Source organism: Oryx dammah, unplaced genomic scaffold (genome assembly GCF_014754425.2).
Source record: "Oryx dammah isolate SB20612 unplaced genomic scaffold, SCBI_Odam_1.1 HiC_scaffold_2, whole genome shotgun sequence".
NCBI lineage: Eukaryota > Metazoa > Chordata > Mammalia > Artiodactyla > Bovidae > Oryx > Oryx dammah.
The window spans coordinates 102,002,416-102,023,774 of record NW_024070186.1 but is presented as its reverse complement, the minus strand read 5'-3'; positions in this window follow the sequence as shown (position 1 = coordinate 102,023,774).

The following is a 21,359-nucleotide window of genomic DNA, read 5'->3' as shown; positions in this document are numbered from 1 at the left end:
GTTTGTAATTAAAAAAATAGCTCTTAATGACAATTTTAAGCCTAGATGTTGTAATGATGTAACTTTTATAGTAATAGATTTATAATTAAACACACCTTTTTTTCCACTTAGAGTGTGAAATACTTAGACCTAGAATGCATTAATATTGATGTCTTTCTTCATGAAAGAAACCTGTCTGAATTAATGAGTTCCCCAGAATTCCCTTGATAATTTTGAGATTTTTTTTTCCACCTATAAAATCTTTGATTTTTCTTAGGAAAAGCCATTTTTTTGAATGCTTATAGTGGAATGGCATTGCCCCTGATAACCAGGTGTGGAAGATATGCTTGCTTTTCAGGGTTCAGTTTAGGTAGGCAAGATCTATTTTGTGTGTGTGTGTGTACACATGTATAATTTTTGGTTTTTGTTATTTTAATTCTTAATTCTACCTATAATTCTTTTATAATTCTTATATATTTTATATCTTGGTTTGATATCTATTTGTAGTCTGCCAGTCTGGCAGGGTGGAAGAAATTAGAGAAATAGGCGTGGGAGATTAAGAGGTACAGACTTCCAGTTACAAAACAAATGAGTCCTGGGTATGAAATATACAGCCTGGATAGTATAGTCAGTAGTAATGTAATATCTTTGTATGATGACAGATGACTTATTGTGGTGATCATTTTATAATCCATAGAAATATCCACTCAATATGTTGCACACCAGGAATTAACATTATGTTTGTAGGTCAATTATATGAAAAAAAAAAAAATCTAAAGAAACAAACTCATAGCCCAGAAGGAGAGGGTCAGGGAGAGGCAATTGGATAAAGGTGATCAAAAGGTATAGACTTTCAGTTGTAAGAGAGATATGTACTAGGGCTGTAATATACCACATGATTAACATAATTAGCACTGCTATATGTTGTATATGAAAGTTAAGAGAGTAACCCTAGGAGTTCTCATCACAAGGACATTTTTTCCCTTTTTCTTTTCCAGATATCCTGGAATGTGAAGTCAAGTGGGCCTTAGAAATCATCAGTATGAACAAAGCTAGTGGAGGTGATGGAATTCCAGTTGAGCTGTTTCAAATCCTGAAAGATGATGCTGTGAAAGTGCCGCACTCAATATGCCAGCAAATTTGGAAAACTTAGCAGTGGCCACAGGACTGGAAAAGGTCAGTTTTCATTCCAATCCCAAAGAAAGGCAATGCAAAAGAATGTTCAAACTACCGCACAGTTGCACTCATCTCACACACTAGTAAAGTAATGCTCAAAATTCTCCAAGCCAGGCTTCAGCAATATGTGAACTGTTAACTTTCAGATGTTCAAGCTGGTTTTAGAAAAGGTATAGGAACCAGAGATCAAATTGCCAACATCCGCTGGATCATGGAAAAAGCAAGAGAGTTCCAGAAAAACATCTATTTCTGTTTTATTGACTATGCCAAAGCCTTTGACTGTGTGGATCACAATAAACTGTGGAAAATTCTTCAAGAGATGGGAATACCAGACCACCCGACCTGCCTCTTGAGAAACCTATATGCAGGTCAGGAAGCAACAGTTAGAACTGGACATGGAACAACAGACTGGTTCCAAATAGGGAAAGGAGTACGTCAAGGCTGTATATTGTCACCCTGCTTATTTAACTTCTATGCAGAGTACATCATGAGAAACACTGGGCTGGAAGAAGCACAAGCTGGAATCAAGATTGCCAGGAGAAATATCAATAACCTCAGATATGCAGATGACATCACCCTTTTATGGCCGAAAGTGAAGAGGAACTAAAAAGCCTCTTGATGAAAAAGAGATAAAAGTGGAAAATCTGGCTTAAAACTCAACATTCAAAAAATGAAGATTATGGTATCTGGTCCCATCACTTCATGGCAAATGCATGGGGAAACAATGGAAACAGTGAGAGACTATTTTACTGAGCTCCAAAATCACTGCAGATGGTGACTGCAGCCATGAAATTAAAAGACGCTTACTCCTTGGAAGAAAAGCTATGACTAACCTAGACAGTGTATTAAAAAGCAGAGACTTTACTTTACTGACAAGGTCTGTCTAGTCAAAGCTATGTTTTTACCATAGCATAGGTAGTCATGTAAGGATTTGAGAGTTGGACCATAAAGATAGCTGAGTGCTGAAGAATTGATGCTTTTGAACTGTGGTGTTGGGGAAGAATCTTGAGAGTCAGTTGCCCTGCAAGGAGATCAAACTAGTCGATCCTAAAGGTAATCAGTCTTGAATATTCATTGGAAGGACTGATGCTGAAGCTGAAGCTCCCATATTTGACCACGTGATGTGAAGAACTGACTCAGTGGAAAAGACCGTGATGCTGGGAAATATTAAAGGCAGGAGGAGAAGGGGACAACAGAGGATGAGATGGCTGGATGGCATCACTGACTCAATGTACATAAGCTTGAGCAAACTCCGTGTTTTGGTGGTGGACAGGGAAGCCTGGCATGCTGCAGTCTGTGAGGCTTCAAGAGTCAGACATGACTGAGTGACTGAACTGACTGACTAAGCTTCAAAAATCATAAACATGTTTTATGATTATTGTACACAAATAATTTATAATCTCTGAAAGTGAAAGAGGAGAGTATAAAAGTTGACTTAAGGCTCAACATTCAGAAAACAAAGATCATGGCATTTGGTCCCATCACTTCATGGGAAATAGATGGGGAAACAGTGGAAACAGTGTCAGACTTTATTTTGGGGGGCTGCAAAATCACTGCAGATGGTGACTGCAGCCATGAAATTAAAAGACACTTACTCCTTGGAAGAAAAGTTATGACCAACCTAGATAGCATATTCAAAAGCAGAGACATTACTTTGCCAACAAAGGTCCCGTCTAGTCAAGGCTATGGTTTTTCCAGTGGTCGTGTATGGATATGAGAGTTGGACTGTGAAGAAAGCTGAGCGCCTAAGAATTGATGCTTTTGAACCATGGTGTTGGAGAAGACTCTTGAGAGTCCCTTGGACTGCAAGGAGATCCAACCAGTCCATTCTGAAGGAGATCAGCCCTGGGATTTCTTTGGAAGGAATGATGCTAAAGCTGAAACTTCAGTACTTTGGCCACCTCATGTGAAGAGTTGACTCATTGGAAAAGACTCTGATGTTTGGAGGGATTGGGGGCAGGAGAAGAAGGGGACGACAGAGGATGGGATGGCTGGATGGCATCACTGACTCGATGGACGTGAGTCTAAGTGAACTCCGGGAGTTGGTGATGGACAGGGAGGCCTGGCGTGCTGCGATTCATGGGGACGCAAAGAGTCTGACTTGACTGAGCGACTAAACTGAACTGAAATGATGTAATGGATGTTCACTGAATTTTTTGTGATAATCATTTCATGATGTATGTCAGTCAAAACATTATGCTGAAAAAAAAAATCATTGTGCTGTTTACCTTAAAGTTATATAGTGCTGTATGTCTGTTGTATCTCAGTAAAACTGGAAGGATAAAAAATAATCCCCTCTACTCCTTCTTAGGAGAGTAGACCCTTCCTGTCACTTGTCCTCACAAATATCTGCATCGATGTCCATCGTCTCACCTAGTCCTTAGTCCACACAGTCATGTCTGACACATCTCTCTTTCCTGTCTGGTTGGCCCCTTCAGTGGTCTGTGTACGAGTGCGGGATGCCATGTTGTGTTGAGGTACTGAACTCACCATCATGCTGACACATTCTTCCCAGATTCGCTGTGCATCTTCTTCTCTTTGGGATTTTGAGTCCAGAGATTTGTCTTAAATAGGACACAGGGCCCAGAAGTCAGGGCTCATATCACTTCCTTACCTTTCAGCTTCCTTCTCCAATCCCTACATTTTCATCACATCTCCTCCAGCTCTCTCTCTCTCTTTTTTTTCTCTTTAATGGAGGAATCTTTATCTGTCTAGGGACCAGAATCTGAATTCTCATATTATTGTTTTTCTGATTTTTGAAATTAGGAGTTCAGTTCTGATTAGTCATGTCCAAATCTTTGCAACCCCATTGACTACAACACACCAGGCCTCCCTGTCCATCACCACCTCCCAGAGTTTACTCAAACTCATGTCCATCGAGTCAGTGATGCTATCCAACCATCTCATCCTCTGTCGTCCCCTTGTCCTCCCACCTTCAATCTTTCCCAGCATCAGGATCCTTTCAAATGAGCCAGCTCTTTTCATCAGGTGGCCAATGTATTGGAGTTTCAGCCTCAGCATCAGTCCTTCCAATGAATATTCAGGACTGATTTTCTTTAGGATTAACTGGTTGGATGTCCTTGCAGCCCAAGGGACTGTCAAGAGTCTTCTCCAACACCACAGTTCAAAAGCACTAGTTCTTCAGCGCTCAGCTTTCTTTATACTTCAGCATTCACATCCATACATGACAAATGGAAAAGCCATAGCTTTGACTAGATGGACCTTTGTTGGCAAAGTAATGTCTCTGCTTTATAATATGCTGTTTAGGTTGGCCACAACTTTTCTTCCAAGGAGTAAGCCTCTTTTAATTTCATGGCTGCTGTCACCATCTGCAGTGATTTTGGAGCCCAAGAAAATAAAGTCTCTCACTGGTTCCATTCTTTCCCCATCTATTAGGAATGAAGTGATGGGACCAGATGCTGTGATCTTAGTTTTCTGAATGTTGAATTTTAAGCCAACTTTTTCACTCTCCTCTTTCACTTTCATTTAGTTCTTATTTGCTTTCTGCCATAAGGATGGTGTCATCTGCATATCTGAGGTTATTGCTGTTTCTCCCAGCAATCTTGATTCCAGCTTGCAACTCATCCAGCCTGGCATTTCACATGATGTGCTATGCATATAAATTAAATAATCAGGGTGACAATATACAGCCTGACGTACCCCTTTCCCGCTTTGGAACCGGTCTGTTGTTTTATGTCCAGTTCTAACTGTTGCTTCTTGACCTGCATACAGATTTCTCAGGAGGCATGTCAGGTGGTCTGGTATTCTCATCTCTTTCAGAATTTTCCAGTTTGTTGTGATCCATACAGTCAAAGGCTTTGGCATAGTTAATAAAGCAGAAATAGATGGTTGTCTGGAACTCTCCTGCTTTTTTGATGATCCAACAGATGTTGACAATTTGATCTCTGATTCCTCTGCCTTTTCTAAATCCAGCTTGAACATCTGGAACTTCATGGTTCACGTACTGTTGAAGCCTGGCTTGGAGGATTTTGAGCATTACTTTACTAGCATGTGTTGCTGCTGCTGCTGCTGCTGCTAAGTAAGATGACAGCAGTTGTGTGGTAGTTTGAGCATTCTTTGTCATTGCCTTTCTTTGGGATTGGAATGAAAACTGACCTTTTGCAGTCCTGTGGCCACTGCTGAGTTTTCCAAATTTGCTGGCATATTAAGGGCACTTTCACAGCAATAGGATTTGAAATAGTTCAACTGGAATTCACTCACTTTTACTAGCTTTGTTCGTAGTGATGCTTCCTAAGGACCACTTGACTTCTGGCTCTAGGTGAATGATCACACCTTCATGATTATCTGGGTCATGAAGATCTTTTTTTGTATAGTTCTGTGTATTCTTCACCTCTTCTTCATAGTCTTCTTAATACACCAACTCCCATGAGGATCTTAAGCTTTTGGAAAGCAAAGCTGGGGAGAGACATTTCTTTTTTTTTTTTCCTTAATCCTGCCATAATGCTTACACAACACAGCAGTTCTACTCAGTCATTTTAGGAGAAGATGGGTTGGGGGATTAAAAGAGTAGAAAAAAATGACTTACTATTTCAAATATATTACTCTACTCAGAGGTACTAATGAGATGAAGGCCTTGAATCTGAGACTGATTTTACCCAGTTTGCATCCCACAGTATGTAAAGTCTGTAGCAGTGCAAGAACCAGCTCTAGACTGTTAATGATCCTATTGTAGTTGAAGATCAACAAAACCAGTGCAATTAGGAAAGAAACTGGGGATATGGCAGCATAAATCAACAACAAAAACAAAAAAGCTGTGTAAATTCTCTGTTAAATTGTCCTACTAATAGCCCTCATTACTCTGGGCCTCTCACTTCCTTGCTTGCTAAGTTACTTCAGGCTTATCTGACTCTTTGCAACCCCATGGACTGTAGCCCACCAGGATCCTCTGTCCATGGGATTCTCCAGGCAAGAAAGCTGGAGTGGGTTTTCATGCACTCCTCCAGGGGATCTTCCCAGCCCAGGTATCAAACCTGTATCTCTTATGTATCCTGCGTTGCAGGCACATTTTTTACCAATGAGCCACAGAGGAGACTGGACCTCTCACTTAGCCTTATGTTTTTGTAAAAATTATGAAAGTAAGTTTATTTTTTTTAAGCCATACTCATATATTGCATTTTCCTCTCTGGCGAATGGCATTAGAATGGCTGCAGGCATTGTTGGGATCTTGTTAATAGGAAGTGAGGTGGGGATACAGTTGACATTCATGGAATGGAGGAGCAGGGTTAATTTGAATATGTCCCTCTGGGCTTGAAACAGGAGTTATGAGGGTTGTGGAGAAGAAACAATGTTTGAATTATTAAGCACCAGAAGCTAATCTATGGAAAACTATTTTAATCATCAGATTATACAATTATAAAGAAGAAGCCGAAGAATTGATGCTTTTGAACTGTGGTGTTGGAGAAGACTCTTGAGAGTTCCTTGGACGGCAAAGAGATACAACCAGTCAATCCTAAAGGGAATCAGTCCTGAATATTCATTGTAAGGACTGATGCTGAAGCTGAAACTCCAATACCCTGGCCACCTGATGCGAAGAGCTGACTCATTTGAAAAGACCCTGATGCCGGGAAAGATTGAAGGTGGGGGAAGAAGGGGAAGACAGAGGATGAGATGGTTGGATGGCATCACCAACTCAATGGACATGAGTTTGAGTAAACTCTGGGAGTTGGTGATGTACAGGGAAGCCTCACGTGCTGCAGTCCATGGAGTGGCAAAGAGCTGGATGTGACTGAGCAACTGAATTGAACTGAACTGAACTGAACTATACAATTATAAATGGAGGATGGAATTCCTGTTGGTGCCTAACTGAAATAAAAATGCTGTCTTATCAGGAATATACTTGATAATACAGCATATAACAGTTACATAATGAAAAGTCTGTCTTCTTTTTTGATGGGAGTTATGTAAAGTAGAATTATTATGTTTTCTGTGTTTTAGCACAAAAATTTGCAGTGTACTACAAAAATTTACATGACATTACCTGTAATGAGTTGTGAACTTAAAAGACATTTCTAAATCATCAATAATCATGAAAAAGAAATCCATAAATTTTGACTAACCATGTCAGAGGAAAACCTGAATTAGCACTTTTTTCATATAGAAAATATTACCAAATAATACAAGATAATTTTCATAGTTGTTAGAGTATGTAATCAAAAAATATAGTAAAGAATGAATTATAAAATGTATCAGAAAGTTAACAAAAAAATTATGGCATTTGCTGAATTTTGTGATTTTTTGACTGTCAGCTTTGTAAGATTTACAGTTTATTTTCCCTAAGTAAGTGAGTAAGATTAGTATGTAATATTTTTGTTTATAATAGTATGAAGTTTTGCTTTTTTCTAATTAATAAGTATTATTCATTGTGTGAAAGTGAAGTGAAAGTTTAGTCGCTCAGTTGTGTCTGACTCTTTGCAACCCCAAAGACTGTAGCCTACCAGGCTCCTCTGTCCATGGGATTTTCCAGGCAAGAGTACTGGAATGGGTTGCCATGTCCTTCTCCTGAGGAACCTTCCAACCCAGGGGTCGAACCCGGGTCTCCCACATTGTAGGCAGATGCTTTACATCTGAGCCACCAGGGAAGTCAAACACTGTTTTCCAACAACACAAGAGAAGACTCTACACATGGACATCACCAGATGGTCAATACTGAAATCAGGTTGATTATATTCTTTGCAGCCAAAGATAAAGAAGCTCTTACAGTCAGCAAAAGCAAGACAGGGAGCTGACTGTGGCTCCCTGTGATCATAAACTCCTTATTGTCACATTCAGACTTAAATTGAAGAAAGTAGGGAAAACCATAAGACCATTTACGTATGACCTATATCAAATCCCTACACAGTGGAAGTGAGAAATAGATTCAAAGGATTATATGTGATAGAGTGCCTGAAGAGCTATGGACAGAGGTTCATAACATTGTACAGGAGGCAGTGATCAAGATCATGCCAAAGATAAATGCAAAAGGCAAAATGGTTGTCTGACAAGGCCTTACAAATAGCCAAGAAAAGAAGAGAAGTGAAAAGCAAAGGAGAAAAGGAAAGATATACCCACGTGAATGAAGAGTTCCAAAGAATAGCAGGGAGAGATTAGAAAGAATTCCTCAGTGATCAATGCAAAGAAATAGAGGAAAACAATAGAATGGGAAAGACTAGAGATCTCATCAAGAAAATTAGAGATACCTGGGGAACTTTTCATGGAAAGATGAGCACTAAAGGAATGAAATGTTATGGACCTAACAGAAGCAGAATATATTAAGAAGAGGTGGCAAAAATACACAGAAGAACTATACAAAAAAGATCTTCACAGTCTAGTGAACCCTGATGGTGTGATCACTCACCTAGAGCCAAACATCCTGGAATGTGAAGTCAAGTGGACCTCATTACATTCAAAGCTAGTGGAGGTGATGGAATTCCAGTTGCACTATTTCAAATCCTAAAAGGTGATGCTGTGAAAGTGCTATACTCAATATGCCAGCAAATTTGGAAAACTCAGCAGTAGCCACAGGATTAGAAAAGGTCAGTTTTCATTCCAATCCCAAAGAGAGGCAATGCCAAAGAATGTTCAAACTACTGCACAATTGAACTTCTCTCACACCCTAGCAAAGTAATGCTCAAAATCCTCCAAGTCAGGCTTCAACAGTATGTGAACCATGAAATTCCAGATGTTCAAGCTGGTTTTAGAAAAGGCAGAGGAACCAGAGATCAAATTGCCAACATCTGCTGGATCATCAAAAAGGCAGGAACGTTTCAGAAAAACATCTACTTGTGTTTATTGATTCTGCCAAAGCCTTTGACCATATGGATCACAATAAACTGTGGAAAATTCTGAAAGAGATGGGAATACCAGACCATCTGACCTGCCTCCTGAGAAATCTGTGTGCAGGTCAAGAAGCAACAGTTAGAACTGGACATGGAACAACAGACTGGTTCCAAATTGGGAAAGGATTACATCAAGGCTGTATATTATCACCCTGCTTATTTAACATATATGCAGAGTTCAGTTCAGTTCAGTCGCTCAGTCATGTCTGACTCTTTGTGACCCCATGAACTGCAGTACGCCAGGCCTCCCTGTACATCACCAACTACCAGAGTACAACCAAACCCATGTCCATTGAGTCGGTGATGCCATCCAACCATCTCATCCTCTGTTGTCCCCCTCTCCTCCTGCCCTCAATCTTTACCAGCATCAGAGTCTTTTCCAATGAGTCAGCTCTTCACATCAGGTGGCCAAAGTAGTGGAGTTTCAGCTTCAACATCAGTCCTTCCAATGAACACCCAGGACTGACCTCCTTTAGGATGGACTGTTTGGATCTCCTTGCAGTCCAAGGGACTCTCAAGATTCTTCTCCAACACCACAGTTCAAAAGCATCAATTCTTCGTCATTCAGCTTCCTTTATAGTCCAACTCTCACATCCATACATGACCACTGGAAAAACCATAGCCTTGACTAGATGGACCTTTGTGGACAAAGTAATGTCTCTGCTTTCTAATATGCTGTCTAGGTTAACTTTCCTTCCAAGGAGTAAGTGTCTTTTAATTTTATGGCTGTATTCACCATCTGCAGTGATTTTGGAGCCCAGAAAAATAAAGCCAGCCATTGTTTCCACTGCTTCCCTGTCTATTTGCCAGGAAGTGATGGGACCGATGCCATGATCTTATTTTTCTGAATGTTGTGCTTTAAGCCAACTTTTTCACTCTCCTCTTTCACTTTTATCAAGAGGCTCTTTAGTTCTTTTTCACTTTATGCCATAAGGGTGGTGGCATCTGCATATCTGAGGTTTTGATATTTCTCCCAGCAATCTTGATTCCAGCTTGTGCTTCATCCATCCCAGCGTTCTGATGATGTACTCTGCATATAAGTTAAATAATCAGGGTGACAGTATACAGCCTTGATGTGCTCCTTTTCCTATTTGAAACTAATCTCTTGTTCCATGTCCAGTTCTAACTTTTTATTTACCATGAAATTTAAAATACCTCCATTTTTTTCTGTTATTAGTATTAAATAATAGAAAAGTTCCATTTTAAAGATTATATGGAATTTTGTGTTCTTATAATGTATATTAACATTGAAAGGTATAGATTTCTTACTAAATACATGTACTCTCACTACTATGGGAAATTGGGGAATTATTTTAGGGCAAGTCTATGGATGCTTTTCTTAGTGCTGTTAGTGTTAAGAAGCACCCTCCATGGTATGCTACATGGAATGTTTGAAATTTCTAACCCAGGTCACCATTGATAGTGTGCACAGGCAATGTGCATTTGCTTTTGTATTCATTGATTTTGTGTGTATATTTTATTTTTTTTAATTGAGAGCCATGAGAAATTTCAGGTCCAGAGTTATTGAATCTGCTTGGATAGATTGATGTGTTTGTATATTAAACTATTCACATGTTTATTTTCTGTCACATTCCACAAAACATATCCTCTATATTTGCAGGAATTTTGTTTTGTCCTTGGCTGTATCTCCAGCACATGGTACTGTGATAACATACAAAAGACATTTGATAAATATTTATTGAATGAATGAGTAAATTATACCATTGACCTCAAAGGATGAGTTATTGCTATTTCTTCAAGTATTTTGATAATTCTTAATGATTGCTTGTACTATGAGTTTGAAATACCCTGTTTCCATTAAATATAATAAATTAAACACAATAAGAGCATTTTTGTGTTGTTTTCAGAAAGACCCATTTAACATGTATTTAATAGGAAAAGAACTGAGAAAAACAATATTGCTATTAACTCAAATCTTGCTTCCTGTGATATCATCTTATGCAGACCAATCAGTGTACTCATCAATCAGTACTTCATGGTTAGTGCTCAAATCAGTCATAGTCAGATTGGGTAGAAATTAGCTGAGAGCACCAATTATTTCTTCAAGTAATTATTATGTAGCTGTTATGTATATAGCACAGAGCCAGGCACTGGGGGAGATAGAAAATTATTTTATTTACATAAGCCTTTATTCTTTCTTTAAGAGCAACAATTGTGTCATCTATGTCCCACATATCACATGTTCAGTGTTATGGCTTTTTGATGGTAATTTGGCTTCAGAGAACTACAGTCCTCAGACTTCTCTATTGCAATTGTGTATGTGTAGGGCAGGTTTTAAAGGATATCCTCTCATGAAATTAGGAAGACAGTGGTCATTTTGTAGCATATGCATATTTCTTCCATTTAATGAAAACCCTAAGCCAGGTGCTGCTTTGAAGGGATTTTGCAGATGTGGTTAAGGTCCCTTAATCACTAGACTTTAATAAAGAGAAAGTGAGGTGGGCCTAACTGAATCTGAGTGAAAGCCTTTAAAAGAAGATTTAAGATTTCTTTAAAGCCAGGGCTCCACACAGCTTCTGGCTCTGTAATTGCTCCCTTTCTTCTAGATCTTTCCTGACCACTACCTGTCGACAGAGAGTTTCAGTCCATTCTCATGGGATTCTAGCCTGTGTGTCATTTTCCCTTCCTGATAGCCTGTCCTATGTATTTTGGACTTGCTTCATCAGCCCTTACAATTGTACTAGCCAGTTGCTTGTAATAAAGTTTTAAAAATTCTCGTGGGGCAATTGGTCCATGAATATGAAAGCATAGATAATAAATAGTTCAGTGGCATCTTGTGTTTTTAGCAGGATGAGATGGCAGAATTGTGAGAGGTGAGATGGTAGGATTGTGAGAGGTCAGTATGGCCAAAGTATAATCATAAAATTTTAAAAGATCAAAAAAAAGAAAAAAAGGAGAGAAAGAATTCTGTTTAGTGTTTAACAGAGTTATTGAGGTTAAATTAACGTGTGAATCCAAAGGAAAATAAAACAGATTTCTGTTTCAACCAGCAGCCCACTTAAACTTTTACCTGAGTTGTCCTTCTACAAGTAGCTAGAAATATCTAATGATGTCTATGAATTATTGTTACTTAATCTTAAGAAAATATCAAGTATTTAGCCTTAACAATCTTTAGCTAAATAGCAATGTTAATTTTTTTCCTGTAATTTTTCAGAGTAAAGTCAAGAAAGCTTAGGAGCGAAGCAACAAAAACAAAGATTTCCCTCCATACCTTTTAAAGAAGTCTTTAGTTTGTGAAAGTGAAAGTGAAGTCACTCAGTAGTGTCCGACTCTCTGTGACCCCATGGACTGTAGCCTACCAGTCTCCTCCATCCATGGGATTTTCCAGGCAAGAGTACTGGAGTGGGTTGCCATTGCCTTCTCTTAGTTTGTGGGCAGCCCTTTAAAGTTGCTGGGGCATGTGTTTGTTGAAGAAAGAGCCATCACACATTTATTGAGAATCAGGAGAGGCAGAGATGGCAGGCAGGTAAACGATTTGTGTGTGTATGTGTGGGAAAGGTGGTGGCAGTGGAGGAGCAGCTACTAATATTTGAGGAAAGGTGATTCCAGAAGGTAAGAGTTTATTCTGATAGGAATCCTAGTGGTATTAGGATTGCTGGGCCAGTTTAAGAGAGATTAGCTTTGTTTACTGAGAATACATTTGAGGAATCACTTAAGGCACATATTCTTGCTGTAAATATACTTTTTTGTTCTTATTTGTGAACATGAAACAATTCTTTGTGGGGGAAATGGAAAAAAGGATATGGAATTTTCTAGTAATTTCCTAATTTTAATAAGCAAGCACTATGCTGGGAGTTGTAGGTGAAATATTATCATATATTAACAATATTTAACATAATAAATAGTATGTGTTTAGTGTTTTGTACGGAGAAAGCAATTGCACCCCACTCCAGTACTCTTGCCTGGAGAGTCCCATGGATGGAGGAGCCTGGTGGGCTGCGGTCCGTGGGGTTGCTAAGAGTTGGACACGACTGAGCGACTTCACTTTCACTCTTCACTTTCACGCATTGGAGAAGGAAATGGCAACCTACTCCAGTGTTCTTGCCTTGAGAATCCCAGGGATGGGGGAGCCTGGTGGGCTGCTGTCTATGGGGTCGCACAGAGTCGGACATGACTGAAGCGACTTAGCAGCAGCAGCAGTGTTTTGTACCTTATAAAAGAGAAATATTAACATAGTAATGATATTTAACAAATAGTATGTGTGAATACCATTTTATAGCTTATAAAGCACTGGCATATATGCCAATAGAACTTCTTCTATTAACGGTCACTCAGACTGCATTTTATACATACAAAGTTTAAGGCTTTCATCACTCTGATCTGAATGCCTTCTTCCTGGAATGGTTTACCAACTGTTAAACTCCTGAAATACTTCTGCATCAATTCATAAATTGATGACCTAACCTACTGAGTATTCCCTACCTCCCATAGCCCCAAATTATTTCCCTGGGACTGTCAGCTCTCCACTATCCATCAGTGAAAGTGTTACTATCTAGCCCAATGGAGAGCTACCAAGACTTAGCTCTAAACTTTGTTGGTTTCCCTTCTGATTGGCTGTTACCCAGGTCATGTTGATTGTTGAATATCTTAAATCACATTCCCTAGTCACTAATTTTGCATTTATTATCCATCTTTCAAAACTGTTGAAATCTGTCATCTTTGATGTTTTCCTTTCTAGTTCTTTTAGTTTTGAGGGCTTATGCCTTAAAAATCCCAATACTATGATTTCAGTAGAGTGTCAGAAGGGAGAGGAGATAAATTCATTCATTAGTATGCTTCATTTAACCATAGTTTGATTAATAATCTTGAAGGATGCTGAAAACATCCATTAGAATGAGGGCTTATATAAAAGTGCACTGTGGAACTTTGTTAAGAAGTGTTCCATGAAAAGAAAAAGAACTCTTTGATCCAATAAGTATGAAGTGTTGGGTTAAATGAAGTCAGACTTACTTTTTCTTCTCAGCTTTTTAGTACTTTTCTATGCTATTGTTAATTAATAATTTCCAAACCAGTGTTAATATATGGTGTGTTCCTCACACTTTTTTCTCCTCAGATTCCTCTTCTCTTTTAAATGGAACATAAAGGTAATAATAAGGTAGGAATATCTTAAGGTAGTATCTTAAAGTAATATCTTTTAAGGTAGTAATATTTTATCAGGAGCATTATTTTAGAAAGTGAAGCATATTTTGAGGGGGACTTGTGTTGTACCATTTGCAGTCCATCGGGGATCTGACACTTTTGTCTAAAGTTGCATCTGAACTTAAGAAGCTGGGAACTATATTTCCCAGAATCCTCTTTCTTGTGGAGTCCCAGATTTGAGCTTTCCCATGAAAGGACATATTCTCAAGAACTGGGCCCTTGAGAACCACAGCTAAGTGGACTCACTTAAAGTCAGTTCATTGGATCTTTCCAGAGATACTATAGAATTGTAGCATCTTCTAGGCAAAATCTTTTATCAGTAGCTTTAGTGTTTTGGGCTGAGACAAGCCCTCTAGTTTTTAGAGGCAGCTTTCTTAACTTTTGATGGAAGCTTCCCTGCCCTCTGTTCTCCCATTTCTTCTAAGAAAAGTATAAGCTCCTAATTCTTTACAAAACCCTTTACATCCATGATTCATAGGGTGGCTTCTGTTTTGCCAGTGAACAGCTGATTCAGTACTGATCAAGAGTAAGTGCCAGTGAGTCTATCAGAAATGTCTGTATAGCTGCCTATTCAAATGTTAGAATAACCACTTAGGATTTCATGAAATTTACTCAATGTCAGGAATCCAGTGTTTAGAGTATTTCTCTGTACCTTTTCCAACTTGGGCTGACCAGTGTGACCAAAAGTAAAACTGTTTTTCATGTAGGCGAGTCTTTATCCAAGGGTAGCAGTATTATTTAAGTAACCAAGAAATTGGCCAGCCTATGTAAATTTGGGATTAAAGAGGATAATTATCTAATATCCTGCAGATGGCATTTCAAGTTCAGATAAATTAGTAATATTGAATTGGTGAGCTTTTTTTTATAGGAAAAAGATTCTTTCTTGAAAACAGAGTATGAGGATTAAACGAAGACTAAAGGGCAAATGCTTCCCTTATAGCTCAGTCAGTAAAGAATCCACCTGTAAGGCAAGAGTCTGCCTGCAATGCAGGAGACCCTGCAATGCAGGTTCAATCCCTGGCTTGGGAAGAAAATCCCTGGCCTGGAGAAGGAAATGGTAAACCTCTCCAGTATTTTTGCCTGAGAAGTCCTCTAGACAGAGGAGCCTGGCAGTCTATGGTCCATGGGGTCATAAGAATTGGACGAGATTAAACCACCACCACAGGGCAAAAAAAAAAAAAAAATAAAATAAAAATAAAAAACCAAAACAACACTTAGAAAAACCCAATAACTTCTTCCCTGTGTCAGGGTAAGTAAACAAGTTCCCTGACTTCTCTCCTCCCCTCCATTTCAATCATGTGTTCAATCAGCTTCAACCAAAAGCACTTTCACCTTTAAACTTTGTATATCACAGTTACCTTATCTTTTAATAGTTTTGATTCTGGAGATTAGAATTTTGTGTACTGTAAACTCCTGTAGGGCCAGGACCAGGTCCCTTTTTTCCTTTCTGCAGATACTTGAATATCAGGTAGTTCAGTACTAAAAATGCTTCTTTGTGTAGATTTTGGGAGTTGGATGTTGACTTGTCATTTATGTTTTGTACGTATCTTAATTCTGCTTTATTTGTGTTATGGAAGGTCAAGTGTACATAACTCCGATCAGTTAAATCTGTGTTAAATAGCCTCTCACCCACACCAAAGGATGGACAGAACAATTGAGCTGGACATTTAGGTGCTAGTCTTTTGCTTATTTGTTGAATGAGTAATGTGTTTTCTGAACTATCAAATCTATAAAATATCATAATCACACAGTTCATTTACATGTCAGTCAATCAATGAGAATGTATTGGACACTTATGATGTGTCTAGCATAGTAATAGTGCCTAGAGAAAATTGCTCAGTCATGTCTGACTCTTTGCAATCTCATGGACTATACAGTCCATGGAATTCTCCAGGCCAGAGTACTGGAGTGGGTAGCCTTTCTCTTCTCTAGGGGATCTTCCCAACCCAGGGATTGAACCCAGGTGTCCCTCATTGCAGGTGGATTCTTTACCAGCTGAGCCACCAGGGAAGCATTGTAATAATTACATAATTATTTTCACTGTTAAGTAATACTATTTTTTTTAGCTCTCACACAGAATAAAGTACATGAAAGATTCAGTTCCTTCTCTTAACAGGGAGTCAAAGTTATATTGCTCCGGATGTATGGATGTGAGAGTTGGACTGTGAAGAAGGCTGAGCACCAAAGAATTGATGCTTTTGAACTGTGGTGTTGGAGAAGACTCTTGAGAGTCCCTTGGACTGCAAGGAGATCCAACCAGTCCATTCTGAAGGAGATCAGCCCTGGGATTTCTTTGGAAGGAATGATGCTAAAGCTGAAGCTCCAGTACTTTGGCCACCTCATGTGAAGAGTTGACTCATTGGAAAAGATCCTGATGCTGGGAGAGATTGGGGGCAGGAGGAGAAGGGGACGACAGAGGATGAGATGGCTGGATGGTATCACGGACTCGATGGACGTGAGTCTGAGTGAACTCCGGGAGTTGGTGATGGACAGGGAGGCCTGGTGTGCTGTGATTCATGGGGTCACAAAGAGTCAGACACGACTGAGTGAATGAATTGAACTGAACTTAAATGAGTGAAGTTTTAATGCATATGAGGTCATCATGAATTTTTAAATAGATTTTTTAAAATTGAAGTACAGTTAATTTACAGTGTGGTATTAGTTTCAGATATACAGCAAAGTGATTCAATTATACATATATATATAAATATATATCTTATATTTCAGATTATTTCTATTATGGGTTATTATAAGATATTGAATATAATTCCCTGTGCTGTATGGTAGGTCCTTGTTGTTTACCTATTTTATATATAATGTGTATATATTAATCCCAACCTCTAATTTACCCCCTCATCTCCAGCTCCTGACCCTTTGGTAACCATAAGTTTGTTATCTGTGTCCGTGAATCTCTTTCTGTTTTGGATATAAGTTCATTTTTTCTTTTAGATTCCATATATAGTGATCATATAACGTTTGTCTGACTTACTTCACTTAGTATGATAATTTTTAGGTCTATCCATGCTGCTGCAACTGGCATTGTTTCATTTATTTTATGGCTGCTTACTAGTTCCTTGCCTTTATGTACCTCACCTTCTTTAGTCATTCCTTTGTCAGTGAACATTTAAGTTGCTTCCACATTTGGGCTACTGTAGATAGCATTGCCATGAACAGTGGGGCACATGTATCTTTTCAAATTAGAGTTTTCTTGGGATATATGTCCAGGAGTGCTATTGCTGGGTCATATGATAACTATTTTTTTTATAAAGGAAACTCCATACTGTTCTGCAGAGGGGCTGTACCAATGCACATTCACACCAGCAATGTAGGAGGGTTCCTTTTTGTCCACATCCTCTCCAGCATTTATTATTTGTAGACGTTTTAATGTTGGCCATTCTGATGGGTGTGAGGTGATACCTCTTTGTAGTTTTGATTTGCATTTCTCTAGTAATCAGTGACATCGGGCATCTTTTCAGGTGCCTGTTGCCATCAGATTTGTTTTAATCTAACATGGGGAACATCATTTCTCTTCACAGAAATATGTCTGACATTGTTTTCAAGGGTGGCCTGGGAAATTCTGAGACTCAAAATGTGGATGACTTGTGGTAGCTGAAATGCCACCATCCCGAACAAAGAAGAGGCCTTTGCAAGGCCAGAATACAGTTGTTTGTTCAATTTTCCAAGCACAGAAATATGTTAGCTCTGAAAAACAGTCAGGGAGAAATTTGTTTAAAATGCAGTCTAGAAAGAGATTGCAATTTTCCCAAGTTCTCAGTCAGCTTAGGGAGGTTGTTAACAAGACTTTCAGAGTCCTAAACCTCTAATAATCAAGGTTTTCTAGTAAAGCCCGGGATTAGCAAGCCTCATAAAAGATGTCTGGCTCAGAGAAGGGGGCCTGACTCTGAATAATTTCTACTTGGTCTTTTTGTTCTTCTAGTCACTCACTATCAAATACCCTAATAAGTAAAACAAAACAAAAGAAAGCAGAACTTTCTTCTGTCCATCAGTGGAATAGTTTTGAGCAAAAGGAAGAAAAGGGGGGAACTCATACAGCAGACAGTGTTTTATTAAAGGAATATATTTAGGAAACATAACATTTATGTAATTTCAGATAATTAATTTTGGGGTTGATTTGAATGGAGAAGTGAGAAAAAATGAATTTTGAACGTAGAATTCAAATTGACTTTCATTTATAAAAAATTGATTTTTTACCTCACTTTAAAATAATCTGTTTGTTCCATAAGGTGACATGAACCTATGTAGTTACCAGCTGATATGATTACTAATGAGCACATAAATGATTTTCTGGTTTGCTTATAAATATATGTTTCTGATTACAGTGAAGAATCTCAGAACACAGACAAATCTGAGAAACTCTGTTACTGAAACTGAAATCAGCAATTCAAAATTGGATGAATAAGTTTAAGCAGAGTGTCAGGATGGTGACATATTTAGGTATATGACCCTAGAACTTCTCTGCTACTTTTTGGAGTGTCACATCAGTCAGTGTGTTCATGGTCTAATGATTCTGTTTCTGTTATCATCAGCTTTGTCTGTTTGTTCATTTTCTTTTATTGCTATCTGGTACTCCATTGTATGAACCTTCACAGTTTATGTGTCTATTCCCCCCAAAAACAGTGCAGTGAGACTAGCCTGGTACCGTTACTCTTGACCCCGGTGACAGAGAAACTGACAACAATTTTCAGGTTCATGATTTGTTCATCATTACTCTGAGCAACTTGCTTCAGCTATGCTATGCACAGTTGTCACTTAAGAATACAGGATAATAGTAATAATCTACTAGGATTATAGATTGTGTTTTGTAGTTGTTGAATTTTAGTATTGCACTTTATTTTCCATTCTTCTGTTTTTGAAAATTGGCATTTCAAATAGAAACTTTAAGTAATATTTATGAATATTTTCAAGATTTCTCCCACAGGTATTTTCTTTATTCATATGGTTAATCCATGTATTTAGATAATAAAGTGGCAAAAAAAATCCATCCCTCAAGGCTGCTTATAAACTATGGACTATAAAGTATGTTGAAAGTAGACTCACCTGCTTGTCAGTTGCAAAGGCATAGTAAGCCTTCTGTATAATTTGTTTCTTTTACTACTCTTGCTTTTCTACTGGGCTTTACGCACAGTAAGAAGCCATCTATTATGCCTGTAATGTTTTAAAAAAAAGGATTTTAAAAGCTGGGCAGATGTTCCCTGGGAAATGGCCAAAAACCAAGTACCTTGTAGAGGTAAATGGTGATAAAGATTCATATTTTCTGTTAACTGAGTTAGGAATAGAAGAGACTAAGCCCAGAATCAGTGTGCCTTTTTTTGGGACAAGACATGGTGGAATGAAATTCTGTTTCTTTCATAAATATTCATAGTCCATCTTCATTTTCATTTAAAAAATAAATTTGGTGGTCTTTGTATTTTGTTAATCAAGAATATCTACTTATGCATGATAGAAGTATATTTAAAATCCCCCATACATATCAAGGGTGTGGTTTTTCCAGTGGTCGTGTATGGATGTGAGAGTTGGACTATAAAGAAAGCTGAGTGCCAAAGAATTGATGCTTTTGAACTGTGATATTGGAGATGACTCTTGAGAGTCCCTTGAACTGCAAGGAGATCCAACCAGTCCATCCTAAAGGAATGTGTTCCTTTCCTTGGGTGTTCATTGGAACGACTGATGTTAAAGCTGAAACTCCAATACTTTGGCCACCTGATGTGAAGAGCTGACTCATTTGAAAAGACCCTGATGATGGGAAAGATTGAGGGCAGGAGGAGAAGGGGATGACAGAGGATGAGATGGTTGGATAGAATCATCAACTCAATGGACATGGGTTTGGGTAGACTCTGGGAGTTGGTGATGGACAGGGAGGCCTGGCATGCTGCAGTTCATGGGGTCACAAAGAGTTGGACACGACTGAGTGACTAAACTGAACTGAACTGATACATATACAGGTAGTATCAATAATAATAATTTAGATTTACTGACTTACAAAAGTTCAAAGTCCAGGATTCTGTTTGGCTTTAGGCATGGATTGAAGCATGACATGGAGCTCAGATGATGTCATCAGTATCAATTTCACTCTGTCACTTGGAAGTGCTGGTCAGATGATGGCCAGGGGTCCAATAATCTCATGTGCTTAGCAGTGGTCAAAGGTTTCATTCTTCAAAAGCAGATACAAAGATGGAGTTTGTGGTCCATGCTATTTATTAGGAATCAACATCTGTGAGAGGAAGAAGGGGGGAAACAAGATTGGGCAGAGGGAGTTGTCAAGTTGAAATTCAGTTCCAGCAAATCCTCAAGCAGTGTGATAAGGAAATTTGGAATGAGTGGCCTTTTAGAATTATCTCACATCAGGCTTCCCTTGTGGCTCAGATGGTAAAGAATTTGCCTGCAATGCCGGAGACCCAGTTTGATCCTTGGATCGGGAAGATCCCCTGGAGAAGGGAATGGCAACCCACTCCAGTATTCTTGCGTGGAGAATTCCCATGGACAGAGAAGCCTGGCGGGCTACAGACCCTGGGGTTATAAAGAGTCAGACATGACTGAGCAACTAAGCACCCACAGCACAGGCCCCAATAGCTGGACCTTCATACCCCTGCCTCATTCAGTTACTAGAAGCATGCCACTCCAGGAAGTGTGTGACCTGCAGCAAGGTTGGATCTCAGTGGCTACAGAACTGCATCAGGCCCTGAAGGAGCCAATAGTTGGAGACTGTCTGCTGACTGCACTTTGTCCACTTGGGCAGAAAGCTATACCTTCGGGGGGATCTTCATGTTTGCTACATTTTATCTGCTGTGCTGCTCAACTCTACTTAAACCTCTATTTGGAAGAGCATTTAGTGGGAAGAACCACAGTGCCTGTCACTGAAGTTGGTCTTGGGAGTGTGTGTGTGGAGGTCATAACTGGTACTTTTTCTCCCCCTCTAGTATTCATCCTAAATTCTTCTTAATCTTAGCTATCATCTTTGCTCACTTTAATGTCCTGCCTATAGTCATGACCTAGGCCTTCTGTCCAAGGAGTCTGGGTCCTGGGTTGCCATGCTGTTCTAGTTTAACTGGGATTAGTGTCCAATAAAGCCCCAACCCTACTGAGAACTGGGAAACTTAGCTTGTCAGTTTCCTAAGAATGAGCCTTTATACCTCACCTTGCTCAGTTGCTGGAGGCAGCCTGCCTGGGAAGTGCATAACCTCAGGTGGA